Source organism: Talpa europaea, assembly GCF_964194135.1.
Source record: "Talpa europaea genome assembly, chromosome: 7".
Classification (NCBI taxonomy): domain Eukaryota; kingdom Metazoa; phylum Chordata; class Mammalia; order Eulipotyphla; family Talpidae; genus Talpa; species Talpa europaea.
The window spans coordinates 120,208,204-120,231,833 of NC_140074.1; the positions used below are offsets into that span (position 1 = coordinate 120,208,204).

Below are 23,630 nucleotides of genomic sequence, written 5' to 3' on the forward strand. Positions count from 1 at the left end.
AAAGCTGCCACCCCCTTGGCTCCCGCCGGCCTTGACTCAGTCTGGGTGGGCTGGGAAGCTGCCGCCTCAGCAGGACAGAGTCTCTCCCGCCCCACCCTCCCTGCTGGCCCTTGGGGATTGAAGCAGAGGACGGCCTGAGAGGCCTAGAGCCTGACAGCGACCACCAGGTCTCTGGACTTGGGGGGCAGGAGGAACACTGGCTGACCTGCCCCTGTCCTGTGCTCCTGGGGGCCTGCCCATAGCACATGCCCCCAAATCCCAGGAGGGCTGGTTGTCTGAGTCTGGCCTATAAGACCGGAGCCCTGGTCAGGGCCTCAGATTCCTTCCTTCCAAAAGGGCCAGTGATAGCTCCCGCTTGCAGGACTTAGGGGGGTCGCCTCCTGAACCTGGAAGCATTTGACAGCAGAGGCAGAATTTTCTCTTGCCCTTGGCTGAACAGTCCCCTCAGCCTGTGCTGCTCATTCTTTGCTTCATGTCCCAGCTGCGTTCTCTTACCAAGCCGCCTTCACAGCTTCCTCCTCATCCTCCATCCCGTAACCCAGAGAACGTTCATCCACCTGCGCTTTGGTGAACTTCACCGATACATTCATTGGTTATAGCGGTTATCACTCTATCTTAAAACGTCAAGCACTGGCAAATTAATCCCGGCTTTGACCAGGCCAGGCGACTGGGGGGGGGGGGGCGGTGGTAAAGGAAGGCGGGGGCCACCAGTTTAGGGAGGGAAAGTTGAACAATCCTCGGGCTCCAGCTCCCCCCAAGTCGAGGGAAAGAAGCAGGAGTTTTCCCAAGCTTGCTGCTTGGGGGCGTCTGATGCTTAGTTTCTGTGCTTTCCCTAGCCGGCTGCTTGGGGGAGTCTACCACTTTGATCCTGCTGCTTGCTGGAGCAGAGAAGTTGCTGGGTGCACTGCATTGCTTGTCCCTGGTAGTAGCCATGACTTCCTTGACCCCCTTCCTGAACTATAAAGAATGTTTATGCTTTATATTTATGTTTATGTTATGGATGGGATAGCAAGTTTCCTCATACAAACTGTATAAAACCCTGCCATTTTTGCTCTTGGGTGCTCTGGAGCTATCCCACTGAGCCCTCCAGTGCTGACAATTAAATATCTCTCTCTCTCTGGGCCTTCCTGGTGGCCTAGGGGTTAAAGTCTCAGTGCTATCACCCCTAAGGCCTGAATTTAATGGCCAGCCAGGGAGCCCACCCACAAGGCACAGCAGACCTCTGCTGTCTCGCCTGCTGCTCCCCTCAGCAGTGTATTTCAGTCAGTCTGCCTGTTCTGCTCCCCACTCTGTCTCTGGTGAATCCTCTCACCTCCACGCCTTTGGCCCAATTCTTTGCAAAAATACATGCATACATACATAAATCTCCACCTCTCTAAGTGCCACCTGATTTCTTGGGGAAATAGCCACAACAGGAGGACTTGTCAAGCCCCAGAGGCCTGGTCAGCACCAGGCTCCAGACCTAGTCCAGTGATACCAGGGGCCTGTCACCCACTAAGGAAGGCTGTTCTTAACCCCTCAGGATGGGACTGTGTCTTCCCACTCAGGAGCTCCCCAAAGGCTGGGGCCATGTTTCTCCTTCAGACCAGGGGCTCCCCCAGGACTAAGACCCCAGCCGTCTTCATCTTCCCACCATCCCAAGCCCTGGAACACAGACACCACAGGCCAGCGAAGGCCAGGAAAGCTGTCCTTCCCACCCCGCTGCTACCTCAGTCCCAGCTTCCCGGCCTCCCCAGGCTCTGACATCCCCACGCAGCCGATGGTGGCCCTACCCCCAACCCTGGGGCCCAGGGAGCCCCCTCCCCAGGAAGGAGCGCCCATAGCGCCAGCCCGCAGCCAGCCCATTGCACCCTCCCTCCCCGGAGCTTGCTGGCCAGGGAGGGCCTCTCCCTCGGACCCCCACTTCTCTCCTGAGACTCGGGCACAGGCACTCTCAGCTGGCCCTTCTGCTTCAGGGCCTACCGGGCCCCTTGGGGCTGCGAGCAGGGGGCTGGACTTGGGGATGCCGGAGGCAAAGGTTGCTGGAACACCCGCCTGACTTGCAGGAGCTTGCAAAGAGAGAGAGAAGGGTCTCCAAGCTGTGGCACTCCACAGCCCCCTGCCCTCTCCTCTCACCCCTGACAGGCTGCTCCCAGCCGGGCACCCAGGCCACGGTCGGTCGGGTGCGGCATTGGCAGGACAAACAGTCTCTCCAGTTGGGCGTTGTGCATCGTTACCAAGGAGGGAGGCTGGGGCTGGCTCGGAGCCCTGTTTGGGCCCCAGGCTGAATGCGTGGGTGGAGAGGGAGGCAGAGGATTTGGGGTGTGGAGCCTTGTTTCCCGGCTCCCAGGGCCTGAGGGCAGGGAGGGCCGCTGGGACTCGCCTCTCCCAGGCCCATTCAGACTTGCTCCCACCCTGCCTTTCTGCTGGCTCTGGGAAAGCCTGGCCAGGTGCTGCGGGCGGGGCTCCCCGCCAGGCAGGGGGCACCATGGGACTGGGCCCCCAATGTCCCTGGCACTGCAGGGTTCTGCATCCCCAGGACTGACCACCTCGGCCTGGCTCAGGCTGCCCGAGTGGGCCCCAGCATCCAAGTGGAGTCCTGCCCCTCCCTGGGCCTGGCTGCCCATCCGGAGAGGGTCAGGACCCGCCTGAGCCTCCTCTCTAGCTCTGTTCTCCCCGCCGTGGGCTGAGGGGCAGAGGACTCAGCAGTGGGTAGGGAGCTTGGGAGTCCCTGGAGCTAAGGGCTCCGCCGGCCCTAGCCCAGGGCTGACACCCATGGGTGCCAACGAGTAGCTGAGTGCAGGAGCCAGGGCTGTGGCCAGCATTGGTGTCTCCGTGCCCACTGGCCTTGATGGCAGGGGCTCCCCTTTCTCCATTCCCAAATGGCCTAGCCAGAGCCAGGAGAATCCCAGCCTCACCCCCCGTGACTTCCACTCACCAGGTCCCTGCACAGCCTCAGACAAAAGCCAGTTGTAATTCACTAGATCATTTACTGAGCACCAACTGTGTGCCTGGCTCTTTGCCCCAAGCTGGGAAGGCAGGAGGGAGGCCTGGTCCCAAAATCACAGACCTGGTGCAGGAGCCCTGGGCAGCACCTAGCAGACCCCAGGGCCAAGCGCAGAGAAGGCTTGGGGCAGGGAAGCTTGGAGAAGCTCAGTCTCGGGGAGGAAGCGGCAGCAGGGGAGTAAAGGGGAAACTTAAGGGGAGTCGAGGCAACAGCACAGAGGAGATGAGCGTGGGCATTTGGGGTAGGGGCGCAGGGATGAGGCCAAGGGACCAGCGGCGGCAGTGAGCTGTTCTCCAAGGGCCAGCGCCAGGCTGATGGTGGGGGTCATCACAAGGGGAGGGCAAGGACCCATCTCCCCACAGTCATTGTCTGGGCCCAGGGAGGCTCTGGACACCCCAGGACCTAGGTTTCTGTTTTGGATAAACACATGAGCTAATGCCCATTCCATGCAGACCTGCCCTCCAAAGCTGTAAATTAACAGAACAAAAGAGGCCTGCCCGTACAAGTGCCCCAGCCACTGCGTCCTCCCGGGATGAGGTGCACGGGCACTGGGCTGGCTGGGAGCTGGGGGTCTGGGGCAGGGACACCCTCAGGCTGGAGCACGGCCAACAAGCCACACACTCAAATGCCCACAGAGCTGGGCCCTGGGAGTGGAGAGGGTTCAGCCCTGGGGAAAATGAAGCCCCTTCCTGAACTGCTACCCAGGTTTGCTGCCTGCAAATGAGGGAACCCCAAAGTGGCCAGTCCTCCTGGAGTTGTTCCCAGGGAGCTGGAGCTCTGGATTAGATCAGGAAGCCCCCAACCCCTGCAGTGTGGAAAAGGGAGGGTGTGCAGGCCGTGGGAAGCCGAGAAGTGAGGGAGCCACAAGCCGGGGCAATGGGCTGGGGGTGGGGGCTGAAGGGGAATCTAGCCCAATGGCTCCCTTGACAAAAGGGAAACTGTGGCCCAGAGAGACAAACTCAAATTGGGCTAAAACAAAGGCCTTGACGCTCCCCTGCTCCGCCCCAGCACCCACCACCTCCCCAGAGAACACCCCCTGGAGCAGCAGCCCAGACCACCCACCTCGGCAGCCCTGCCAGGCAGACCCCAGCCCAGCAAAGGGGATGGTGGCTGAGCAGCCCCTCAGGTGGGCCTTTGCTCCCCACACTTCTGAGCCCCAAGGCCTCCCCACCTCATAGCACGCCTGTGTCCACCTACAACAGAAAAGGGAAACTGAGGCCAGAAAGGCCAGGCTGCCCCCCAAAGTCCTTCTACAGAGCCTTTGGGGAGGGGCTCTGTGTTTGTTTGCAGGTCCTGTAGCTCAGGCGGCGGGGATGCCCTGACTTGCCAGGCAGGAGGGCAGGGGTGAGTCAGGAGGGGGGGTGAAGTGGGTGGTTCAAAGCAGCCGCAGCTCAGGGCCAAGCACAGAGCAGCCCCCGACCCCCGAGACAAGCAGTGCTCAGAGAGCAAGTGCTAAGGACCCTGGTCCCGCCCCCCATGCCCACTAGGGACCCCTTGCCCGCCTCTTCCGCTCTGGCACCTCCACTGTCTTCCTTTAGCTGCTTTCTTGCCCTGACCACACCAGGCGAGCATTCCTGGTGGCCTTGGTAGGGGAATAAGGAGAGGGCCCGGGACCTCTCTGGACAGTCCAGAGGTGTGGAAGGGTCACCTGCATTTTCAGCTGAGCCTGCCCCATGCGGGGAACACAGCATGAACCGGACCGCGCCTGTCCTGGGGGTGTCTGCAGCCCAGTGGGAACAGGGAGGAAACACAAATCACAGGAGTGGGCATCTCTGGGGCCTTCACAGCTGCCCGCCCTCCACTAGGGGTGGAATAGACAGAGGATCCTTGAAATTTAAGTCTTCTAGAGCTTTCTAATTGTGCAAAGAAAAGTGCATATAGAATCCCTGCACCGTCTTCAGGGTGAAGGCACCACGCAACCAGTACCGGGATCACAAAATAGTGTAGGCACCTCCCAGAACCCCTGGGCCCCTTCCCAGACCACTCCCCCCGACACCCCAGGGTGCCAGCTCCTTCCTGCTGTAGACTGAGCTTCTGTGCTTCTGTAACCAGCTCCGAGTGGCCCCATCTCCTTGCTCAGAGTCCCACCGCCAGGGGCTCCCCGCCTAGGGAACCTCACCGTGGGAACAGCCATATGCAGGCTGTGACAGGACTCAGAAAGGGCCTTCGGGCAGGTGGACTTGGGCGTCAAAGGCAGGGGGATGTGGGAGGCAGCCCAGCAGGATCCCCACTCCCACAGCAAGTGTGTAGAGCTCCTGAAAGCCCCCACCCCCACCCCGAGGGCCAGGCACTTCAACTCCAGACCTGCTCTCAAAGTGGGTCCCAGAGAGCAGCCAGGCCTGGTTGGCAGCCTGAGGTCACCCCCAACTGTAGCCTGTCTGTAAAAGGTACCAAAGGGGTATGCTAATCTCATGCAAATGATATACAAATAACCCCAGGCTCCCAGAAAGCGTGGGAGCCAGACCTCCAAACTCCAGGTGGAGAGACCAGGCCCCTGCCCGCTGACATCAGCAGCTCCTGATTCCTCAAACCACCATCCAGAGCTCCAGCCTCCTGCTCTTCATCTGCTAACTCAACTTGGATTCAAGGGAGCTGCAGATCCTAGGCTGGCTCCGGCCCTGCCCCAGAAGCTTGCAGTCCCTCTGGAAAGGACAGGACACAATCACAGCCACCCTTCCCCAGTAGGAGCTGGCCTTCCTCAGCCCTTGTCCTGGGTGTGACCTGAACTCCCAGCAGACACAAGCGTCCAAGCTTGGGCCTGGGCCACACTGAGGCCAGCCAGGCCCACAGCAGCTGTGTGCAAACTCCTGGGAACACACAGGCGACAGGGGTGCACTTGGGAGCCAGCAGAGCAGGATCAAATCCCAGCTGGGCCCACTCATTCACGGCGGGCACATGTCTCCCCATTCCAGAACTGGGGGTCCTAAGCCTTCAGGTGCCCACCAAAAACAGCAGTCCACCCACCAGGTCCCTAAGACTATTTAGTGAGACAGAAGCTGTCGAGCACCCCCGTGGAGTAGGGCAAAGCGTTTGAGAAGTGGGAGACTTTTTTCAAGTCAAGGATGACTAAGACGCCAGGGAAGCTTTTGGAGTGAAGGAGATGTTCTGCATCTTGATTGTATGGGCAGGTCCTGGGGGCACATTTGTCAAAACTCACGATAACTGCACTTAAATTAGGTGACTAATGCAATAAAGTTGAATTTTCACAGAGACCAGTGGGCCCGGACTGTGGAGGCTGAACGGACAGGAAGGAGCCGGCAAGGCAGGCCTGGAGGCGCGACACACAGCCAAGAGGAGGGAGGCAGATGCCCTTCCCTGCATGCTCCTGGCAGGAGTGGGGAGAGTCTGGGGCCAAAACCCCAAGCAGAGAGTCCTGCCCCCTTGGAGGGGCTGGAGACAGGGGCTCCCTGAGCCCTCCTGGGAGCTGAGGCCATCGACCACCTCCCCTACACCAGGCGTTGGTGTGGGCCTTCCCCTAGATCAGGGGTCCCGAGAACTAAGAATGGTTTTTACATCTTTAAGTCATTTTTTAAAAAATAAAAAGAGAGTCAGAATCAGTGCCCTGTGGTGGAGAATTACTGGGCCTTGGGGGCTGGGTACGTGTGATGTCATGCATTGTAGGGGGTTGAGCCTGTACCCCTAAAACATACACAGTGTTGTAAACCATCTTGACCTCAACAAACATAATTTTTAGAAGTTTTAAATGACTGTTTTGTGACATGTGAAAATTGTATGAAATTCAAAGTTCAGTGTGCAGAAATATTTATTGGAACAAGGACTCACGGCCTGGTCCGCGGGTGCTTCAGAACCTCAAGGACAGAGCTGAGGATTTTCCACAGGGGCCATCTGGAGACCCTAGGGTGGGGCACAGCCTGAAATACTTATCATCCGGCCTTTACAGAAAAGTCTGCCTAAGAATTAGAAGTACAGACCACACTGCACACGAGGTAGAATGAGGGTGCCGGGCAGGCTTCCTCCCCTGCTGCGGTGGCTCAGTTGGTACCTACCCTGGCAGGGTTCACCTATTCTTCTGCCCCACCAGGTAAACTTCACCGAACTTCTCTGCTCACCTGGCAGGGCAGCAGCGCCCCCTGCCGGCAGTCGGGGGCTGCTAGACATGCCCTGAGCCCCGACTCTTGGTGTCTGCCGCCACCTGGTGGCCTTCTCTGGAAGCGCAGCAGCCAGGGACCAAGACGGCAGGTAAGCGCTCACCAAGGGCCAGAGACCCAGTGGAGGGCGATTGCCCACAAACATTCTGGGCATGGATTGAAGCCCTCAAGTTAGTGTCCACTGAAAATGTTTCACCTGGTCCCTGCCTGTTCGTTGATGGGTGAGAATACCTGTGACAGTTGCAGCGTGGGGCCTGGCATGTGTTAAACAAATGGTTGTCTGTGACTCTGAATCTCCAGTGCCTGGGGAACTGGGCAAAGAGCATGATCTGCAGTGAGGGTGATAGGAGGGACTTGACCTGTTCTCCCTGCTGACCGGGGGTCCCCTGCCCGTGCAATTGAGTTTGCATGCTCCGTTCTTTTTTCCCTTCATTCATTATTCATGCATTCATTTCTCAACACTGAGCGATTCACTGTGCTGGAGGCCGAACTGCTGAACCCCAGGAAACTCCTCACCTTGTTGATGTGGGGAGGCTTCAAAGAATGTGAAGATAGGGGAGTTAGGCAGATAGAGAGGAAGAGCGCATGTGCAAAGGCCCAGCACCAGCAGGTTGTTGAGAAAGGAGGGGGCAGGGGCAAGATGAGGCTGGGAAGGGAAGAGGACATACCAGGTAGAGTCTCAATGCCAGGGGAAAGTGCCAGGTTTAACAGGGAGCCACCTCGGGGTCTGGGAAATGACAGGGCACCCTTTACTCTTTGGCTCACCCACACCATCACTGGGCAGTTCTCATTTCTGGGAAGTTTGCCCTCATCCTAGGATGAAATCTGTTACCCTACAACTTCCTCTGAGCACAGGCTCCTGTCCCCCTCCCGGTAGACAGGTGCACTCACCTGCCTGGCACAGGCAGTCTCAGTTCAGGTTTGGGGTGTGCTCTGGGGCCAAACTCTGCATGGGATCCCCAGCTCATCCCCTTACTGGCTCTGTGGCCTTAGGTCTGTTACTTAACCCCTCTGAACCTCCATTCTCTCCTCTGTATAAGAGACATAATAACCTGCTCACCTCCGGCTGAGGCACGTGAGAGGGAGGATAGTGGGAAATGCTGCCCTCCGTCCCTGATGGTGGGTAATGTCCCTGGGATGTGCTCATCGTGTGCCACTTCATTCCCATACACTGCCTGACAAGTGTTGTCAGTTACATGAATGAATGAATGAAGAAATGAATGAATGAATGAAATGATTGCCAGCAAATCCACAAATGCCACGGGCACACAGGACTACAAAGGCAAACACTGGGCAATACTCACCGCTCCCAACTCAGCCAGCAGCACCCTCGCCCCCATCACAGCCGCCGCGCAGAGACCCATAGCTCAAGCCACAAATCCCCGGAATAACCCGGGCTGTGTCCTGCGTGCTCGCGGCGCCCTCTGCTGGCAGGCTCGGGGCGCCTCGCTCCAGCGCGCCAGCAGAAGGGCTCACCTCCCAGCAGCCCCACCCCTTCCCCACGCACCCCATAGTCCACGGAAGCCCAGGCCAGCTTGGTCCTTGCGGTCTTCTCTCCTGCTCCCGCAGCAACCACACCGTACTTAGGCATCCCTAGAGCCCCACCAGTCTCCCCCTGTTCTCACTTGGACACGCGTGGTAAAGCAGAATCATCAAATGTCTTTTTTTAATTTCTTTTTTTATCATTTCATTACTACTATTCACTATTGCAGCTACCACTGGCTGAGCATTTGCAGTTAGCAAATCCTTGCAATACCCCGGAAGCCTCTCTGTCGGGTAAAGAGATTACTCAGGCTTTTGTTTTGCATCGCTGGACTCTGCGTCCTTGAATGCAGAACGCCATGGGAGCGTGGGCTCGGGCACGCATGCCTCATGGTGGACACCTGGAGCATGGTGTGGGCGTGTGTGGGTGTGCACACCTGAGCCAGGAGGCTGAGCATGCAAGGGCAGTGCCATAGAGAACGGAGGGCAACAGAGGGGTGTGCGGCCGAGCGCGGTGGAGAGCGGAGAAGAACGCCCGAGAGCAGCAGAGAACGCCAGGAGCCTCAGGAGCCCAAAGAGCCCGTTATATATGGTGTATAAGAGCATTAAAATCCTCAAAACTCCACTGAGGGCTCCAGGACTCTCCCGTGCCCGCTCTGCCCTGCTGCCTGCCTCCTCCACTCTCCCCCTGTGGTGTGCACAGGTGTGCGCAGGGTGCAGGTCATCAAAGTCACTCGCAAGAACGTCCAGAAACCTAGCGATTTTTCATAGACAGTTGCCACGAGCTGGCTCTAAATCGCCCTTTCCTGGCTCAGACTTACTCAAGGCTGCCAGGCTGAACCAGAGCCCAGACAGCCGGCTCGGCCCAGGCTCTTTCCAGGCCACCAGGACCCCCTTGGACAAGAGACCACAGAGTAGACTGGGCGGGGGATGGTAGGAGAAGGATTGTGGAATACACAGACACACACTCTGGCACCGCCGGCCCTAGAGAGAGGACACTCCTTCGCAACCCCTCGAGGGTTCACCAGCCTGGCCTTTGGCCCCTGCGAGGATGGGAGGAAGGTGAGACCTGCACCTGTGTCCCGACACCCGGTCTATGCTGCCATCTTGAGGCCGCGGCAGGAAGTGCGCCTGTTCTGCGGCTCTGCCTTTCCCCTGCATTGAGGGAAACCAGACTGGGCTGGGAGCAGGGAATAAGGAAAGGAGCTACACATGGCAAGTGCCCTGAAGGAACTTAAAGTGAGGCAGGGTGGCCCCCAAGAGGCAGGGTCCAAAACTCAACCCAAGACCGGGTCCCACCAGACCAGGTCATGCAAAAGGTTCTCAAAGCTGGAGGGAACACGCCGTGGAGGAGGCTCAGGCAGGCATCAGGCTGCAAGGGCCAGCGAAGCTGGGCCTAAAGGGGCCGTCAGGTTGGGGGCAGTAGGAAGGAAGACACTCCGAGCAGAGGCACCAGAGCAAAGGCGCAGAGGCAGAGAGATTTGGGTTCTAGGGACTCCAGTTTGTCCCTAGCCTGGGTCAGCCATGAAGAGGAGGGTTACTTGGGAGCCTAATGGGCGAGTCCCTGAGCCGGTCTAGGGAGTGTGGACTTAAATTCTTAGGCAACGGGGAGCCGGCAAAGGTCTTTGAGCAAGCACAGCATGACCAACCATCTCTACAGGAAAACAGCTCAGTCACTGCCAGGAAGGGAGTGAACTGGCCATCAAGAAGGTCCTGGCAAAGAGGGTGGAGGAGGGCATGGGTGCAAAAGGAGGGCCTGCTGGCAGAGCCAGACCAGCAGCGGGGGAGGGCCTCAGTGGGAACTGCTATCAGACACCAGGAAAGCATGAGTTCATGAAACAGAAGCAATTGCTCACATGTGTACAGACATGATAGTGAGCAAAACACTTTGGGATTTATCGAGTCCCTAGTCCAGGCCCGGCCCTGTGCTAAATGGTCTGGGGTACGTCAGTCTCCGGTGCTCAAGTCCAGAGGAGGAGACAGACACTGACCAAGAGCCCTGTTAAATGAGTACGTTGCATGAGGTACTAGAAGTTTCGAGGAGACACACAGGGAAAGGAGCAGTGACACGGAGAAGGCTGGGCCACGGGAGGGCAGCTGGGCCACGGGAGGGCAGCCCTGGGGCTTTTTTTTTTTTTTTTTTTTTAGAACTTTTTTTTTTTTTAATTTATTTGTTTGTTTACTTATACAAGTAAGTTGGGTACAGTGAGAAGCGCGGGAGGGTGAGAGAATTCACCAGAGCCAGAGCGGGGAGCAGAGCAGGCAGAAGGACCGAAGGACACTGCTGAGGGGAGCAGCGGGCGGCAGGAGAGGTCTGCGCGCCATGTGGGACCCTCCTCCGGTGGCCGGGGAGCAGCCGGGGATCGAACTGGCTCTGCAGAGGCCGCGGGCAGCTTCGCAACCCAGCGCTCAACCGCTGCGCCACCGGGGAGGCCCCAGCCCTGGGGCTTTTAAGGGAAACTGTGAGGCTGAACTTGGCGCTTGAGAGCAGCACAGACAGGGGAGGGTTCTCTGAACTCCCCTTATCTGTCCAAAGACAGAGCCTCCAAAAGGAACTCAGCTGTCACACCACCAACCAGGGAGACTGACACTCGTCACCAGAGAGCAGGCCAGGAGCGAAGCCCACGCCAGCCAGGCCGACTGTCACCAAGTAACCTCTGGGAAGCTCCCGGCTCTTCTCAGGACCCACGCATCTTTCAAAAAAAACCATTTACGCTTTTCACGAAGATGGCGCCGAAAGCAAAGAAGGAAGGCCCTGCCCTCCCAAAGCCGAGGCCAAGGCAAAAGCTTTGAAGGCCAAGAAAGCAGTGCTGAAAGGCATCCACAGCCATAAGAAAAAGAAGATCCGCACTTCACCCACTTTTCGGAGGCCCAAGACATGGCGACTCCAAAGGCAACCCAAATATCCACGGAAGAGCGCTCCCAGGAGAAACAAGCTTGACCACTATGCCATCATCAAGTTCCCCTTACCACTGAGTCAGCCATGAAGAAAACAGAAGACAACAACACACTTGTGTTCATTCTGGATGTCAAGGCCAACAAGCACCAGATCAAACAGGCTGCGAAGAAGCTCTATGACATTCATGTGGCAAAGGTCAATACCCTGATCAGACCTGATGGAGAAAAGAAGGCCTATGTTCGGCTGGCTCCTCCTGACTATGATGCTTTGGATGTTGCCAACAAAACTGGGATCATCTAAACTGACTCCAGCTGGCTAATTCTCAATACAATTTTTCACCATATAAAAAAAAAACCATTTACTTTCCCGTAAGAGACTTTCCCTATTAAATGGTATTTAAGTCTAATTCTGAGTCACTTCAGGGAGGTGCTGGATTTCCCTGGGTGTTTCCATCTAGCCAGGAGGCACGCGTGTCCATCAACTTCCGTTCGTTTTTCTCTTGTTAATCTGCCTTCTTTACAGGGCTCTCGGCCAGGAACTTGGAAGGGTAGAGGAAAAATCATGTTTCCTCCCCTACAAGACAGGGGAAGAAAACTCCGTGACTCGCTGGGGGGAGCCTGCAGGTTCTGAGACGGGTTGTTCCCAGCACGCGCAGCCCTGCGAGGGAGCAGGTGCAGCTGGAGAGGTTGCCATGAGCTGAGCAAAGTAACAGGGATGTATCTCGGGGTGGCGCCCAGAGCATGTGGACACTGGCTTGGACTTGTGAGCAGAGGAGGGTCCTCAGGCCACTTACACCTTTTTTTTTTTTTTAAAGATTTATTTTAGGGACTCCCCAGTGGCGCAGCGGTTGAGCGCTGGGTTGCGAAGCTGCCCGCAGCCTCTGCAGCGCCGGTTCGATCCCCAGCTGCTCCCCGGCCACCAGAGGAGGGTCCCACATGGTGCGCAGACCTCTCCTGCCGCCCGCTGCTCCCCTCAGCAGTGTACTTCGGTCCTTCTGCCTGCTCTGCTCCCCGCTCTGGCTCTGGTGAATTCTCTCACCCTCCCGCGCTTCTGACTGTACCCAGTGCATGTATAAATAAATAAATAAACAAACAAATAAATAAATAAATAAATAAATAAATAAATAAATATTAAAAAAAAAAAAAACAGGCAGACTGTCGAAATACACTGCTGGGGGAGCAGCGGAGGAGACAGGAGAGGTCTGCAGCACTATGTGGGACCCTCACCAGCGTTGCAGAGGCCGCAGGCAGCTTCACAGCGCTGCATTCAACCGCCTGCACCACCAGGGAGGCTCCACTTACACCTTCTTGAGGCACCTCAGGCTGCTGTGCATGGACCAGACACGGGAGCTGGGGCCTGGTTGGGAGACTTTCTGGGGGGCTATTGACTGGGTTGGGAGCTGAGGAGTAGCAAGTCGCAGTTAGACTGCAGAACAATGGAACAGGGTACACTGGGGTTCCCTAACCAATTGGATGTGGGATGAAGAGAAAATATCAGGGCGCTTTCCCTATCAGATGGAGATGCCATGAAGCACAGGGGAGGCCTGTGGATGGGGGGTTGAGGACAATGTCTTGGGCAGGCTAAGTTTGAGGTGTTTACTGAACATCATGGAGGGGATACACATGTGTCAGCGTCATTTACTGCTTGGTGACTGTGTGCATGTGTCTGTGTGTTTTATTGTGGCAAAATAGATATGACATAAGAGTTATCATTTGAAGGGTATGATTCAGTGACATTAAGCACATTCACATTTTTGTCTAGTGGGCATGATCAATTAAATCACAGGTCATTGGTGACTTGCTCCACCTACAGCCCCTCACCCCTCTCCAGCAGAGGCAGGAGGCTGACAACGCCAATCCTCTAAATCGCACACTTGGTCCCCCTGACAACCAGCCCCCATGCTGAGGCCACCAGAGACCCCGGCCATAAAGAGCCAGTATGGATTTTAGAGACTCTTTTGTCAGGGACCAGGGCCTAAGACTAAACATTATCAAATAAGCCAAAAAGAAAAAAAAATAAGCCAAAAAGAAAAAGAAAAATACCGGATGGTCTCACTCATAGCAGGAATCTAGAAAACTTAAATAAGGGACCAGGAAAATGAATAACTATAAGATAGTGAAAATCAAAATCAACAAAAAACTATGAACCAGAGACACTTTTAGGGGGGCGGGAGGGGAGGGATTGGGGTCAGAATGGGGGGGCTGCAATTGTATGGGGAATATAACAATAAAATTTATTTAAAAAAAAAAAAAAAAAAGAATAAATGCTGGAGAACAAAAAAAAAAATAAAAAAAAAAAAAAATAAACATTATCATAAAAGACGCTCCTGGCTCTCCTATCACTCAGGAAAGTACAAGGATTTTAGGAGCTCTTAATCCTATACCAGGAAGACCTAATATCTATAAACTAACAAAGGTGTCACAGGGCCTCCCATCAAAAGCCCAGGCCAGTCCTAAAGCATAATCCAAACCTCATTCTGTCCCAGAAAGAAAATTCAGTCCCTGGGGCTTCCCTGGTGGCCTAGAGGTTAAGCCTCAGCGCTGCCACCTCTATGGCCTGAGTTCGATCCCCGGCCAGGGACCTGACCCACATGGCACAGCAGATCTCTCCTGTCTCGCCCGTTGCCCCTCTCAGCAGTGTATTTCAGTAGATCCGCCTGTTCTGCTCCCCACTCTGTCTCTGGTGAATCCTCACACACACACCCCACCTCTGGCCTACACCCCAGTTCTTGTATGCATAAATAAATTAAATAAATTTTGGGGGAAAATTCCACAGAAGCAATGAAATAAGGCAAATAGAACACCACACACAAGATTTCTTTCCCCAAGTTCCCTGAGCTCTCTCATTTCTGCCAAGCCCTCTCTCTCCATCTGTCTTCACACTGCAGTTTGCTGCATTGCCTCCAGTACTGTTGTGTGCCTCTCTCTCCCCTTTAGGTCCCCGCTGGAGACAGGAGACTCCCCTGGGGTCTCTGTCCTCCTCTACCATATTAGCTACATCCAGGATCCTCCAACTGCCAACTAAGGCAACTGGAGTTACTTGCATCAGAAGGTGAGGTGGGTGGAGGGGGGTTATAAACACAGGTTTTTCCTGATACTTACAGGAAAGGAAACTGAGAATCAGAGGCATCGTTCAGGTCATCTGAGGACATAGAGCAGACAAGTAGTAGAAGAGCATTTCAAAGTATTCTTTGACTCAAAACTCCAGTCACTCTAGCCTCCATGCAGGGGCTGAGAACCTTTCACCAGCCCAGGAGACCATACAGGAAGTTCTCAGACCCTCCAGAATACCTGGGAAGGAAGAAAGTGAAACAAAGTTTAAAAGGTTAAAGCACTCTCAGATCTTAGAGAACAAAATAAGAACACCTAGAATTCACTTTGAAAAAACACCTAACTGGTACCTCCCTGCTGGCACAAGGGGTTAAGCACAGCTCTATGAAGCTGTCCACAGCCTTTACAGCACGAGTTCGATCACTGGCCACGCAAATACCCACATGGTGCAGCAAACCTCTCCTGTCTTGCCTGCTGCTCTCCTCAGCAGTGTATTTCAGGGGATCCATCTGTTCTGTTCCCCACTCTCTTTCTGGTGAATCCTCTCACTCCCCACACCTCTGGCCTACACCCCAGTTCTTATATGCAAAATTATTAAATCTTTAAAAAAAAAAAAAAGGAAGAAAAATGCCTAACTTGCCCTTTCACAGATACAACAGAGGCTAGAATTTATCTACAAAGGATACCAGCTGAATATACACAGAAGGAGCTAACACAGAGCTGAGCCCCATGCCACCTGGGGTCAAGACACTGCAAATGTGGGGAGTGGGGGTTTATCCAGAGGTAAGGATAAACCAACAGAAATTCAAAACTCCATTTCTCTGAAGAAAAGCCTCTTGATACTTCTCCACATACGAACTTCCCTGTAACTAGCCAATGAACTTCAGCCAAGTCCACATTTCTTTCTCCTTCATCCATATATTAACCAATAAAATTTAATTCCTCTGTTCTCAACCTAGGTCCCTAAGATCTACACAACCTCTTCACCTTTCTTAAGTGGGGTGGCAGATTTGAGTTTTTCTCCTGCCTCCTTGCCAGTGGGCTTGCACTTAAACACTTTCTTTTCTGAAAGCCTGGCCTCCTAGTAATTGGCTTCTATGCACATCGGGCAGTTAGCCCGTTGCTTGGTAACAAACTGCACACACGTACTCACTCAAATCTGCATACACATGCATATACAAACTCACATACACAAAGCTTGCACACTAACTCTCAACTCTTGTTTCCACATATTCACACATTCACATGCTCGCATATTTCACACTCACACATTCACACGCTCACACACATCTCTCTCTGCTACCACAGTGCTTACCCATCTCTGAACCACAACTGAATCCTGTTAATCTGCCTAACTCCTTGAAAGCAGGCATTCACCCAACATGGTATAATGTTGGCCAGAATGGGAACCCAGTCACTGTTTGTTAAAAGAATTAAAGATCAAAATTATTGTTTAAGTCTTACAGTGTGCTGCAATGGTTGTCTATCCACAGTATACTGACCACCAATACTCACTCTTCAAATATGTAGCAACATCTCCCAGCTCTGGCAGAGCATTGGGGTACCTTCCCAGGCTCACCCTACAAAAAAATGGCTAAACCCCTTGCCAAGACAGAACTACCCTGGAGACTTCTGGGGAAAACCTAGCCCCTCCTGGGTCACTGCAGCTCAATAACAAGAAGGCCATCTTCATACCGGTTGATGAACTTGTCCAAACCTGAGAACCTCATCTACAAGGGCCAGCAACATATGCTTTGTCAGAATTCCATTGGCCAGGAGTAAGAAACACTCATCGCGGTACCCAGAACATCATAGGTGCTCAATAAAATGAAAAACTAATTACTATCCTCACAGGAAGAGTGCTTCTATGGGTAGAGGGGACAATTGCTTGGCTGTTTGTGGCAAAGGATGAGGTCAGCAATATTCTTCAGTTTAGAACAGAAATATAATGCATGCCACCTGCATAAGCTTAAATTTCCCAGTAGCACATTTATAAGGAAAAGGAAATAGGTGAAATTAATTCTAATAATCTATTTCATTTAACTCACTATATCCAAAATATTATTTTGATGAGTAATCAATATAAAATTATTGAGATAGGAGCCTCCCTAGTGGTGCAGGGGTTAAAGTCTCAGTGCTATCAAGCTAGCACCAGCCACTGCAATGTGAGTTCAATCCCCAGCCAGGGAGTTGACCCACATGGGACAGCAGATCTCACTTGTCTTGCCTGCTGCTCCCCTCAGAGTGTATTTCAGTAGAGATGCCTATTCTGCTCCCCACTCTGTCTCTGGTAAATCCTCTCAACCTGCACCTCTCGCCTGTACCCTAGTTCTTTTATGCATAAATAAATAAAAATAAATCTTTAAATAAATAAATAAAAATAAAATTATTGAGATTGTTTACAATTTTTTTATGCTAAGTCTTCAAAACTCCATGTGTATTTTACACTTTACCACTTCTGCATTCTGACTAACCCTTTTCCAGGGCTGGGGAGCCACATGTGACCTGTGGTTGCCCTGGACCTTTGGGAGTTGGATTTAATTTGGGGAAGGAGGTGAATGCATGGGAGAGCAGGGGCTTTCCGGAGAGTCCCAGGGACCTCCAAGTGTCAGGGTGAGCTCTTGGCTTACCCTGAGGAGAGCTGAGTGCTGGTGGGACAGAGAGGTGTAGCTAAAAGGAAATCAGTGGTGGGGGGGGGGTCAGACACCCAGTTGTGCTCTGTCAAACTTCTGGATTTCTTCCCCAGGATCTTTAGCACAAACCTGCCCACTCTCTTCCAATTGGCAGGAGAAAATTCAAGTTTCTGGGAAGGACTTGCTGATCCTTGGTACAGACTTGCAGCTGAGTGAACACAGCTTCCTGTAGATAGATTTCCCCCATGTCAATTACATTAGTTTTAAAATTAAAATAAAAATGAGGGCCTCCCCAGTGGCGCAGCAGTTGAGCGCTGGGTTGCGAAGCTGCCCGCAGCCTCTGCAGCACCGGTTCGATCCCCGGCTGCTCCCCGGCCACCAGCGGAGGGTCCCACATGGCGTGCAGACCTCTCCTGCCATCCGCTGCTCCCCTCAGCAGTGTACTTCGGTCCTTCTGCCTGTTCTGCTCCCCGCTCTGGCTCTGGTGAATTCTCTCACCCTCCCGCGCTTCTGACTGTACCCAGTGCTTGTATAAATAGATAGATAGATAGATAGATAGATAGATAGATAGATAGATAGATAGATAGATAGATAGATCTAAATAAAATAAAATAAAAATGAAATAAGAGGAAGTTGGGAGAGCAGTGGTCTCAGTGCAAGGCAGACTGCTCTACCCAAACACACCTATGATCTCCTCCCCAGGAGAGGAGCCACATAAAACAGAGTTCCATTTTTATCCTCCCAACCCCGCAACTGAATCTGCATTTGTCCATCCATGTGGCCCTCCCCAGGGAAAGGAAACCAGCGCTGTGCCATCATCCCCCTCCCTAAGCAAGGCCGCCTCCTCCTCCTCCCATCCTCAGGCCCTGGGAGGACTCCCAAAGGAGGAGGGAGAGGAGGGGAAAGAGTAGAAAGCAGGATGGAGCAGCAGATGCAAGATGTGAAAAGAACAAAGGGGGGGCCTCCCTGGTGGCGCAAGGGGTTAAGCGTCAGCACTATGAAGCTATCTGCAGCCCCTGCAGCACAAGTTCTGTTACAGGGCAACCCCTATATAAAACAGATTGCCTGACTGTGGATCCTCACCCACACGCTTAAAGGGGACTTAAACTGCAGGCACACACAAAAGGTTAACAAAAGGTTTATTTACAAGGGAAGGGGAAATGAGGAAAAGAACAACTCAGAGAGAAAAAAAGGGAGATAAATTCTTAAATGCATCCTACCCGTTCTGCTGACCTGCAATCCCAAATGACCCACCAAGACCAAGCGCTGCCTGGCCAAGAGAGCAGAGCCCCACTCACACTGCCTGTTAAATATCCAAACAGAGAAAATGGCTGCTAAACTCCGTCCCCAGGTCCTAGCAACCTCCCTTTGGGGATCATGGGATTTGTAGTTACCAGTGTCTTGATGGAGTGGGGGTGGCATCCACAAAGCCTGTATGGAGTTTGCTCAGGACATCCTTTCCCCCTAACAGTTCCATCCCACATGGTGACCCACATGGTGCAGCAGACCCCTCCGATCTCTCCCGCTGCTCCCTTCAGCAGTGTATTTCAGTCAATCTGCCTGTTCTGTGCCTCTCTCTGTCTCTGCTGAATCCTCTCACCACCCACCTCTGGCCTGTACCCCAGCTCTTGTATGCATAAATAAATAAATCTTTAAAAAAGAACAAAGAGGAACTAAGCAGGACCTCCTGCCCTGGGATGGCAGAAGTGAGTCCCTGGCAAGGGCAGGAAAAGAAGAAGAAAGCCTGGCTGGGTTGGGGGAGGGCGGTAAAGTATGACTGACAGGCATATGCAAAACACGCTAGCCTTAAGCATCCAGCTTGATGACTTTGCACCAGCTGGATCAACACTGAGAACATTTTCAGACCTCATAAGATCCCCCTAACACCCTTCCAAAATTACACCAAGGCATGGGGGTGGGGGTTTGGGAGTGGAGAAAGGATGAAGGATGATGTGCTGCCAGCAGAACCCCCGCTGACGCCTAACACACATCTCACAATAACCCTGTGCCGTGTAAGGGCAGCTGCAGTAAGCCCAGGTCTGAGAATACCCTCATTCACCCGGGAGCTGCAGGGGCACACTGCTCAACTGATTTGCCTATGTGGGTGGCAGCTCCCAAATAAAGAATGCAAGAAATATGCATTTATTTGACTTTCGTCAAATCAGGTTAAATCCTGGGCCAGTTAACAGCCCACCAGCTGCTCAGAAACCCTTCTTGGATGTGAGAGGGGCTCCAGTTGAATTTCAGGATTCTCTCTAGGTTTTTGTAGTGCCAGGGTTACAGGAGGTCTGTCTGTTGGACCAGATCATCCATTTGCCCTGGTTACCATGGAGATGTGTATTTCCCCAGAGGATGCAGTCCCTTCCTGGCAGGAGATTCTGCTGCTTCCTGGCCAAGTTTGGAGCTCAGGGGAATCTTATCCAGGCTGAAGTTCCCACACAGCCATGCCCTGGCCACAGCCCAAGGAGAGCACCTCAGACAGGCACTGCCTCCATCCCAGGCCCACTCTGAGGGGCTCCCTCCTGCCCCCAGGCTCCCAGAGGCTCTCTCACTCCCTTCTTCTGGGAAAATTTGCATAATCCATTTAGTGATTTTAAAACTTTAAATGCTTATCCTGTCACACATATCCTCCGCTTTATTTTTTTTTAATTATTTATTTATTTTGTAGAGAATTTATTTTATTTTTTGTGGAAAATTTTTATATTATTAATTTATTTTATATATTTTTACATCATTTTTCATTTTTGCACAATGTATGCATTTTCATCTTGGTTATAGTCCCCACACAATTCCCACCCCCCTTATTTTAACCCCAATCCCTCCTCCCCGCCCCCCACCCCTGCAGTGTGTCTCTGGTTTACAGTTGCCTGTTGATTTTGATTTTTACTTTAAATACCAGGAAAAACACTAATTATAATAAAGATTTATTTATTTTTCTACAAGAACTGGGATACAGGTCAGAGGCACCGGAGGCTGAAAGGATTCACCAGAGACAGAGCGGGGAGCAGAACAGGCACTGCTGAGGGGAGGAGCGGTTGAGACAGGGAAGGTCTGCCCCACCATGTGGGAATCTCCCTAGCCGGCTGGGAATCGAACCCGCACTGCAGAGGCTGCTCCACAGAGCAGCGCTCAACCCACTGCGCCACCGGGGAGGGGAGGCCCCCATATCCTCCTCTTTAAATTGCCTCAAGAACCTAAAAGACAGTGGCCTCCCCGGTGGCGCAGTGGGTGGAGTGCAGCACTGTGAAGCTGTCCGCAGCTTCTGCAGCACGGGTTCGATTCCCTGCCCACCAAGGAGATACTCACATGGCGCGGCAGACCTCTCCTGCCTCGCCCGCTGCTCCCCTCACCTACTGCTTTGGTCTGTCTGCCTGTTCTGTTCCCTACTCTGTTTCTGGTGAATTCTCTCACCCTCACACACCTCTGGCCTGTATCCCAGCTCTTGTATAAACAAATAAATAAATAAATAAATTTAAAAAAAAAAAAAAAAGAACCTACAAGACAGCTATCATTATCCTTTCATGCAGAAGGCAAGATAGAGCCTGGAAGAGGCTGAGACACCCAGGCAGGAAGAGGTTTGGGCCTGAGTGCATGTGCTCTGTCTCTGAATGCCAGGCTAGCACAGAACAAGGAACACAGTCAAGAATAAGTCACTATTGGAGCTTCCCTGGTGGCACAAGTGTCAGCACTATGAAACTATTTGCAGCCACTGCAGCATGAGTTCAATCCCCGGCCAGGAAGGTACCACATGACGCAGCAGACCTCTCCTGTCTCACCCGCTGCTCCCCTCAGCAGTGTATTTCAGTCAGTCTGCCTGTTCTGCTCCCCACTCTGTCTCTGGTGGATCCACTCACCCCCAACACCTCTGGCCTGTACCCCAGTTCTTACATACATAAATAAATCTTTTTAAAAAAACTAGAAAACACAGGCCCAACATGGAGTAAGTTACAAGTTGGGCCCTAATCTTATTGCAGGTTGAACTCCAAAGTATAATCCCACACCAATCAACAGTGAGTAAGGTCATCAGTCTGATAAATCACCACCACCCCCACTTCCAGGGAAAGTAGTTGTACCTGAAAAAAATCTTTCCTTTAGCTAATAGCCTTGTCCCACCCTCTTCCTGTCTGAAGTGCCCTCTATTTTGTGTCAGCCTTTGCACCTACTAGACTGGATGGGCCCCCTTTATGAGTCATTTAATGAAGCTAATTAAATCTCTAAATGTGTAGATTTTGTTTTTTAACAGGGCTCATGTTTTCATTTTTGTGCTAGACCCAGTAAATTAGGCAGCAAGGGACAGGCAAGCAAATGCACCGTGATGAATGTCAAAATAGAGAGTGGGGGGCACAGAGGACCCCAAACACAGTCTGCACAGGAGGACAGATAATTCCAGCTGAGTCCCAAGGGAGGCATGGAAGATGCCAGATGAAGCAGAGGGGAGAAGGGGCGTGTACAAGCACCCCGAGATGAGAACATGCCCGTGTGCCAGGGAACCACCATGGTGGAGTGGGGAGCCCAGCTGCACCCACCATGAGGCTGAAAGGGGAGCCAGGGGAATAGCCAAGATAATTCTGGAGCACAAAATAGAGGGGTTGGTGCTGTTGGCCATGAGGACTTTGGTAAAGCTCCTGTAGTTGAGAGCGTGGCTTAAGGATACATGGACAAGTAGAACAGAGCTGAGACCCACTACAAATGGGAAAATGATTAAGACAGAGAAAGGCACCATGCGTCCGTGGGGAAAGGATGTATGATTCTATAAACGGTGTATATAAGGCCCTATCTCACACCACACACAAAAATAAATTCCAGGTTTGGGCCTCCCTGGTGGTGCAGGGGTTAAAGTCTCAGTGTTATCAAGTTATCAGCAGCTACTGAGGCCTGAGTTCCATCCCTGGCCAGGAAACTACCCACATGACACAGCAGACCTCTCCTGACTCAGGTGCTCCCCTCGGCAGTGTGTTTCAGTAGATCCACCTGTTCTACTCTCCACTCTGTCTCTGGTGAGTACTCTCACACCCCGCACCTCTGGCCTACAACCCAATTCTTCTATGAGAAATTTTTTTTTAATTTTAATAAATTCCAGGTGGATTTAAGTTCTAAATATGAAGAATAAAGCGTTGACGCTTTCCAAAGAAAATACTGAATATCTTTATAAAATAGGGATATAACAGTGTGATCCGGGCCTCCCCGGTGGCGCAGCAGTTGAGCGCTGGGTTGCGAAGCTGCCCGCAGCCTCTACCTGCGAGGGTCCCACGTGGCACGCAGACCTCTCCTGCCGCCCCCTGCTCCCCTCAGCAGTGTATTTCGTTAGTCTGCCTGTTCTGTTCCCCGCTCTGGCTCTGGTGAATTCTCTTGGCCTCCCATGCTTCTGACTGTATCCAGTGCTTATATAAATAAACAAACAAACAAACAAACAAACAAATAAATAAATAAATAAATAAATAAATATTTTAAAACAAACAAATAAAAACAGTGTGATCGCCATAGAAAGGGGAGGTTCCTGGGTCCCTGCCCCACCTAAGGAAGGGTGGAGCTGAGCAGCCAGGCGGAAGCTGAAAAGGCCAGGGGAGAGAAGGCTGGGGAGAAGACCTGCAGGAGGCATGTGGAACAGAGATATGTGAGGGAGAAGCCATGCTTGCTTCTCCACCTTGTACCAGGGACTTGGGGGACACGGAAAGAGATGTGGGTGAGAGACCCCTGGAAAGGCTGACAATAGCAGCCTTTATCTTGACTTGTATTTTGATTTTGCTCTTTTCCTTCCAGTCTTACCTGGCCCTTTCTATTCCTTTCCTATGGTTCCCCACCAGAAGGTGCCTCGGACTTGTGGCAAGCTTTCAGGCCTCGGTGGTCCTGCTTTGGGCTAACCCTGTTTGCCTGGGTGATTAATTTACCCATGAAGGGGTGGATGACTTTGGGTGTTTAATTGGAATCTATTTTAAGTATATTCTTTCTCGTCTTTCTATTGCACTAATTGTATTAAAGTTCCTTTCTATTGAAGGTTTTATGTACTAAGTATGTTTTATCTTTACGTGGTGGATGGCAGAACCCATTTAGAGCAAGCAGGTTTGTGGGGGGTCCCAGGGTGCCCCTCATTCTGCCCACTAACAGGAGCAGAGAAATGATTTTTTTTTTTTTTTTGTGGGACCCTCGCTGGCAGCTGGGGAATGAAACGGCGCTGCAGAGGCTGCGGGCAGCTTCGCAGCCCAGCACTCAACCGCTGCGCCACCAGGGGAGGCCCGAGCCCGAGAAATGATTTCTTTAACACAGAAAGGATCTTTTCCTAAAAGATGGATAAACTGCACCATATCATTATTTTAAGTCTCATATAATAAAACTCGTGCACACAGCAGGAAGGCTTGCTCAGGCTCAGTCACCCTCTCTCCCCAAGCCCCTTTCAAGCAAAGCCACATCTGCGCGTATAGACGTTCCCAGGCTGACAGCAGGTTGGGTCCTCAATTTCTCAGACCAGGATGG

The 23,630-nt window shown here is 52.7% G+C and overlaps 1 pseudogene across 1 annotated transcript; it reads left to right on the forward strand.

Annotated features, from left to right (window-relative positions):
- Positions 1 to 11,295: 11,295 nt before the first annotated feature.
- Positions 11,296 to 11,776, forward strand: LOC311174473 (large ribosomal subunit protein uL23-like; annotated as a pseudogene). The gene has a single exon. The product of its transcript is annotated as a large ribosomal subunit protein uL23-like (transcript).
- The last annotated feature ends 11,854 nt before the right edge of the window (positions 11,777 to 23,630 follow it).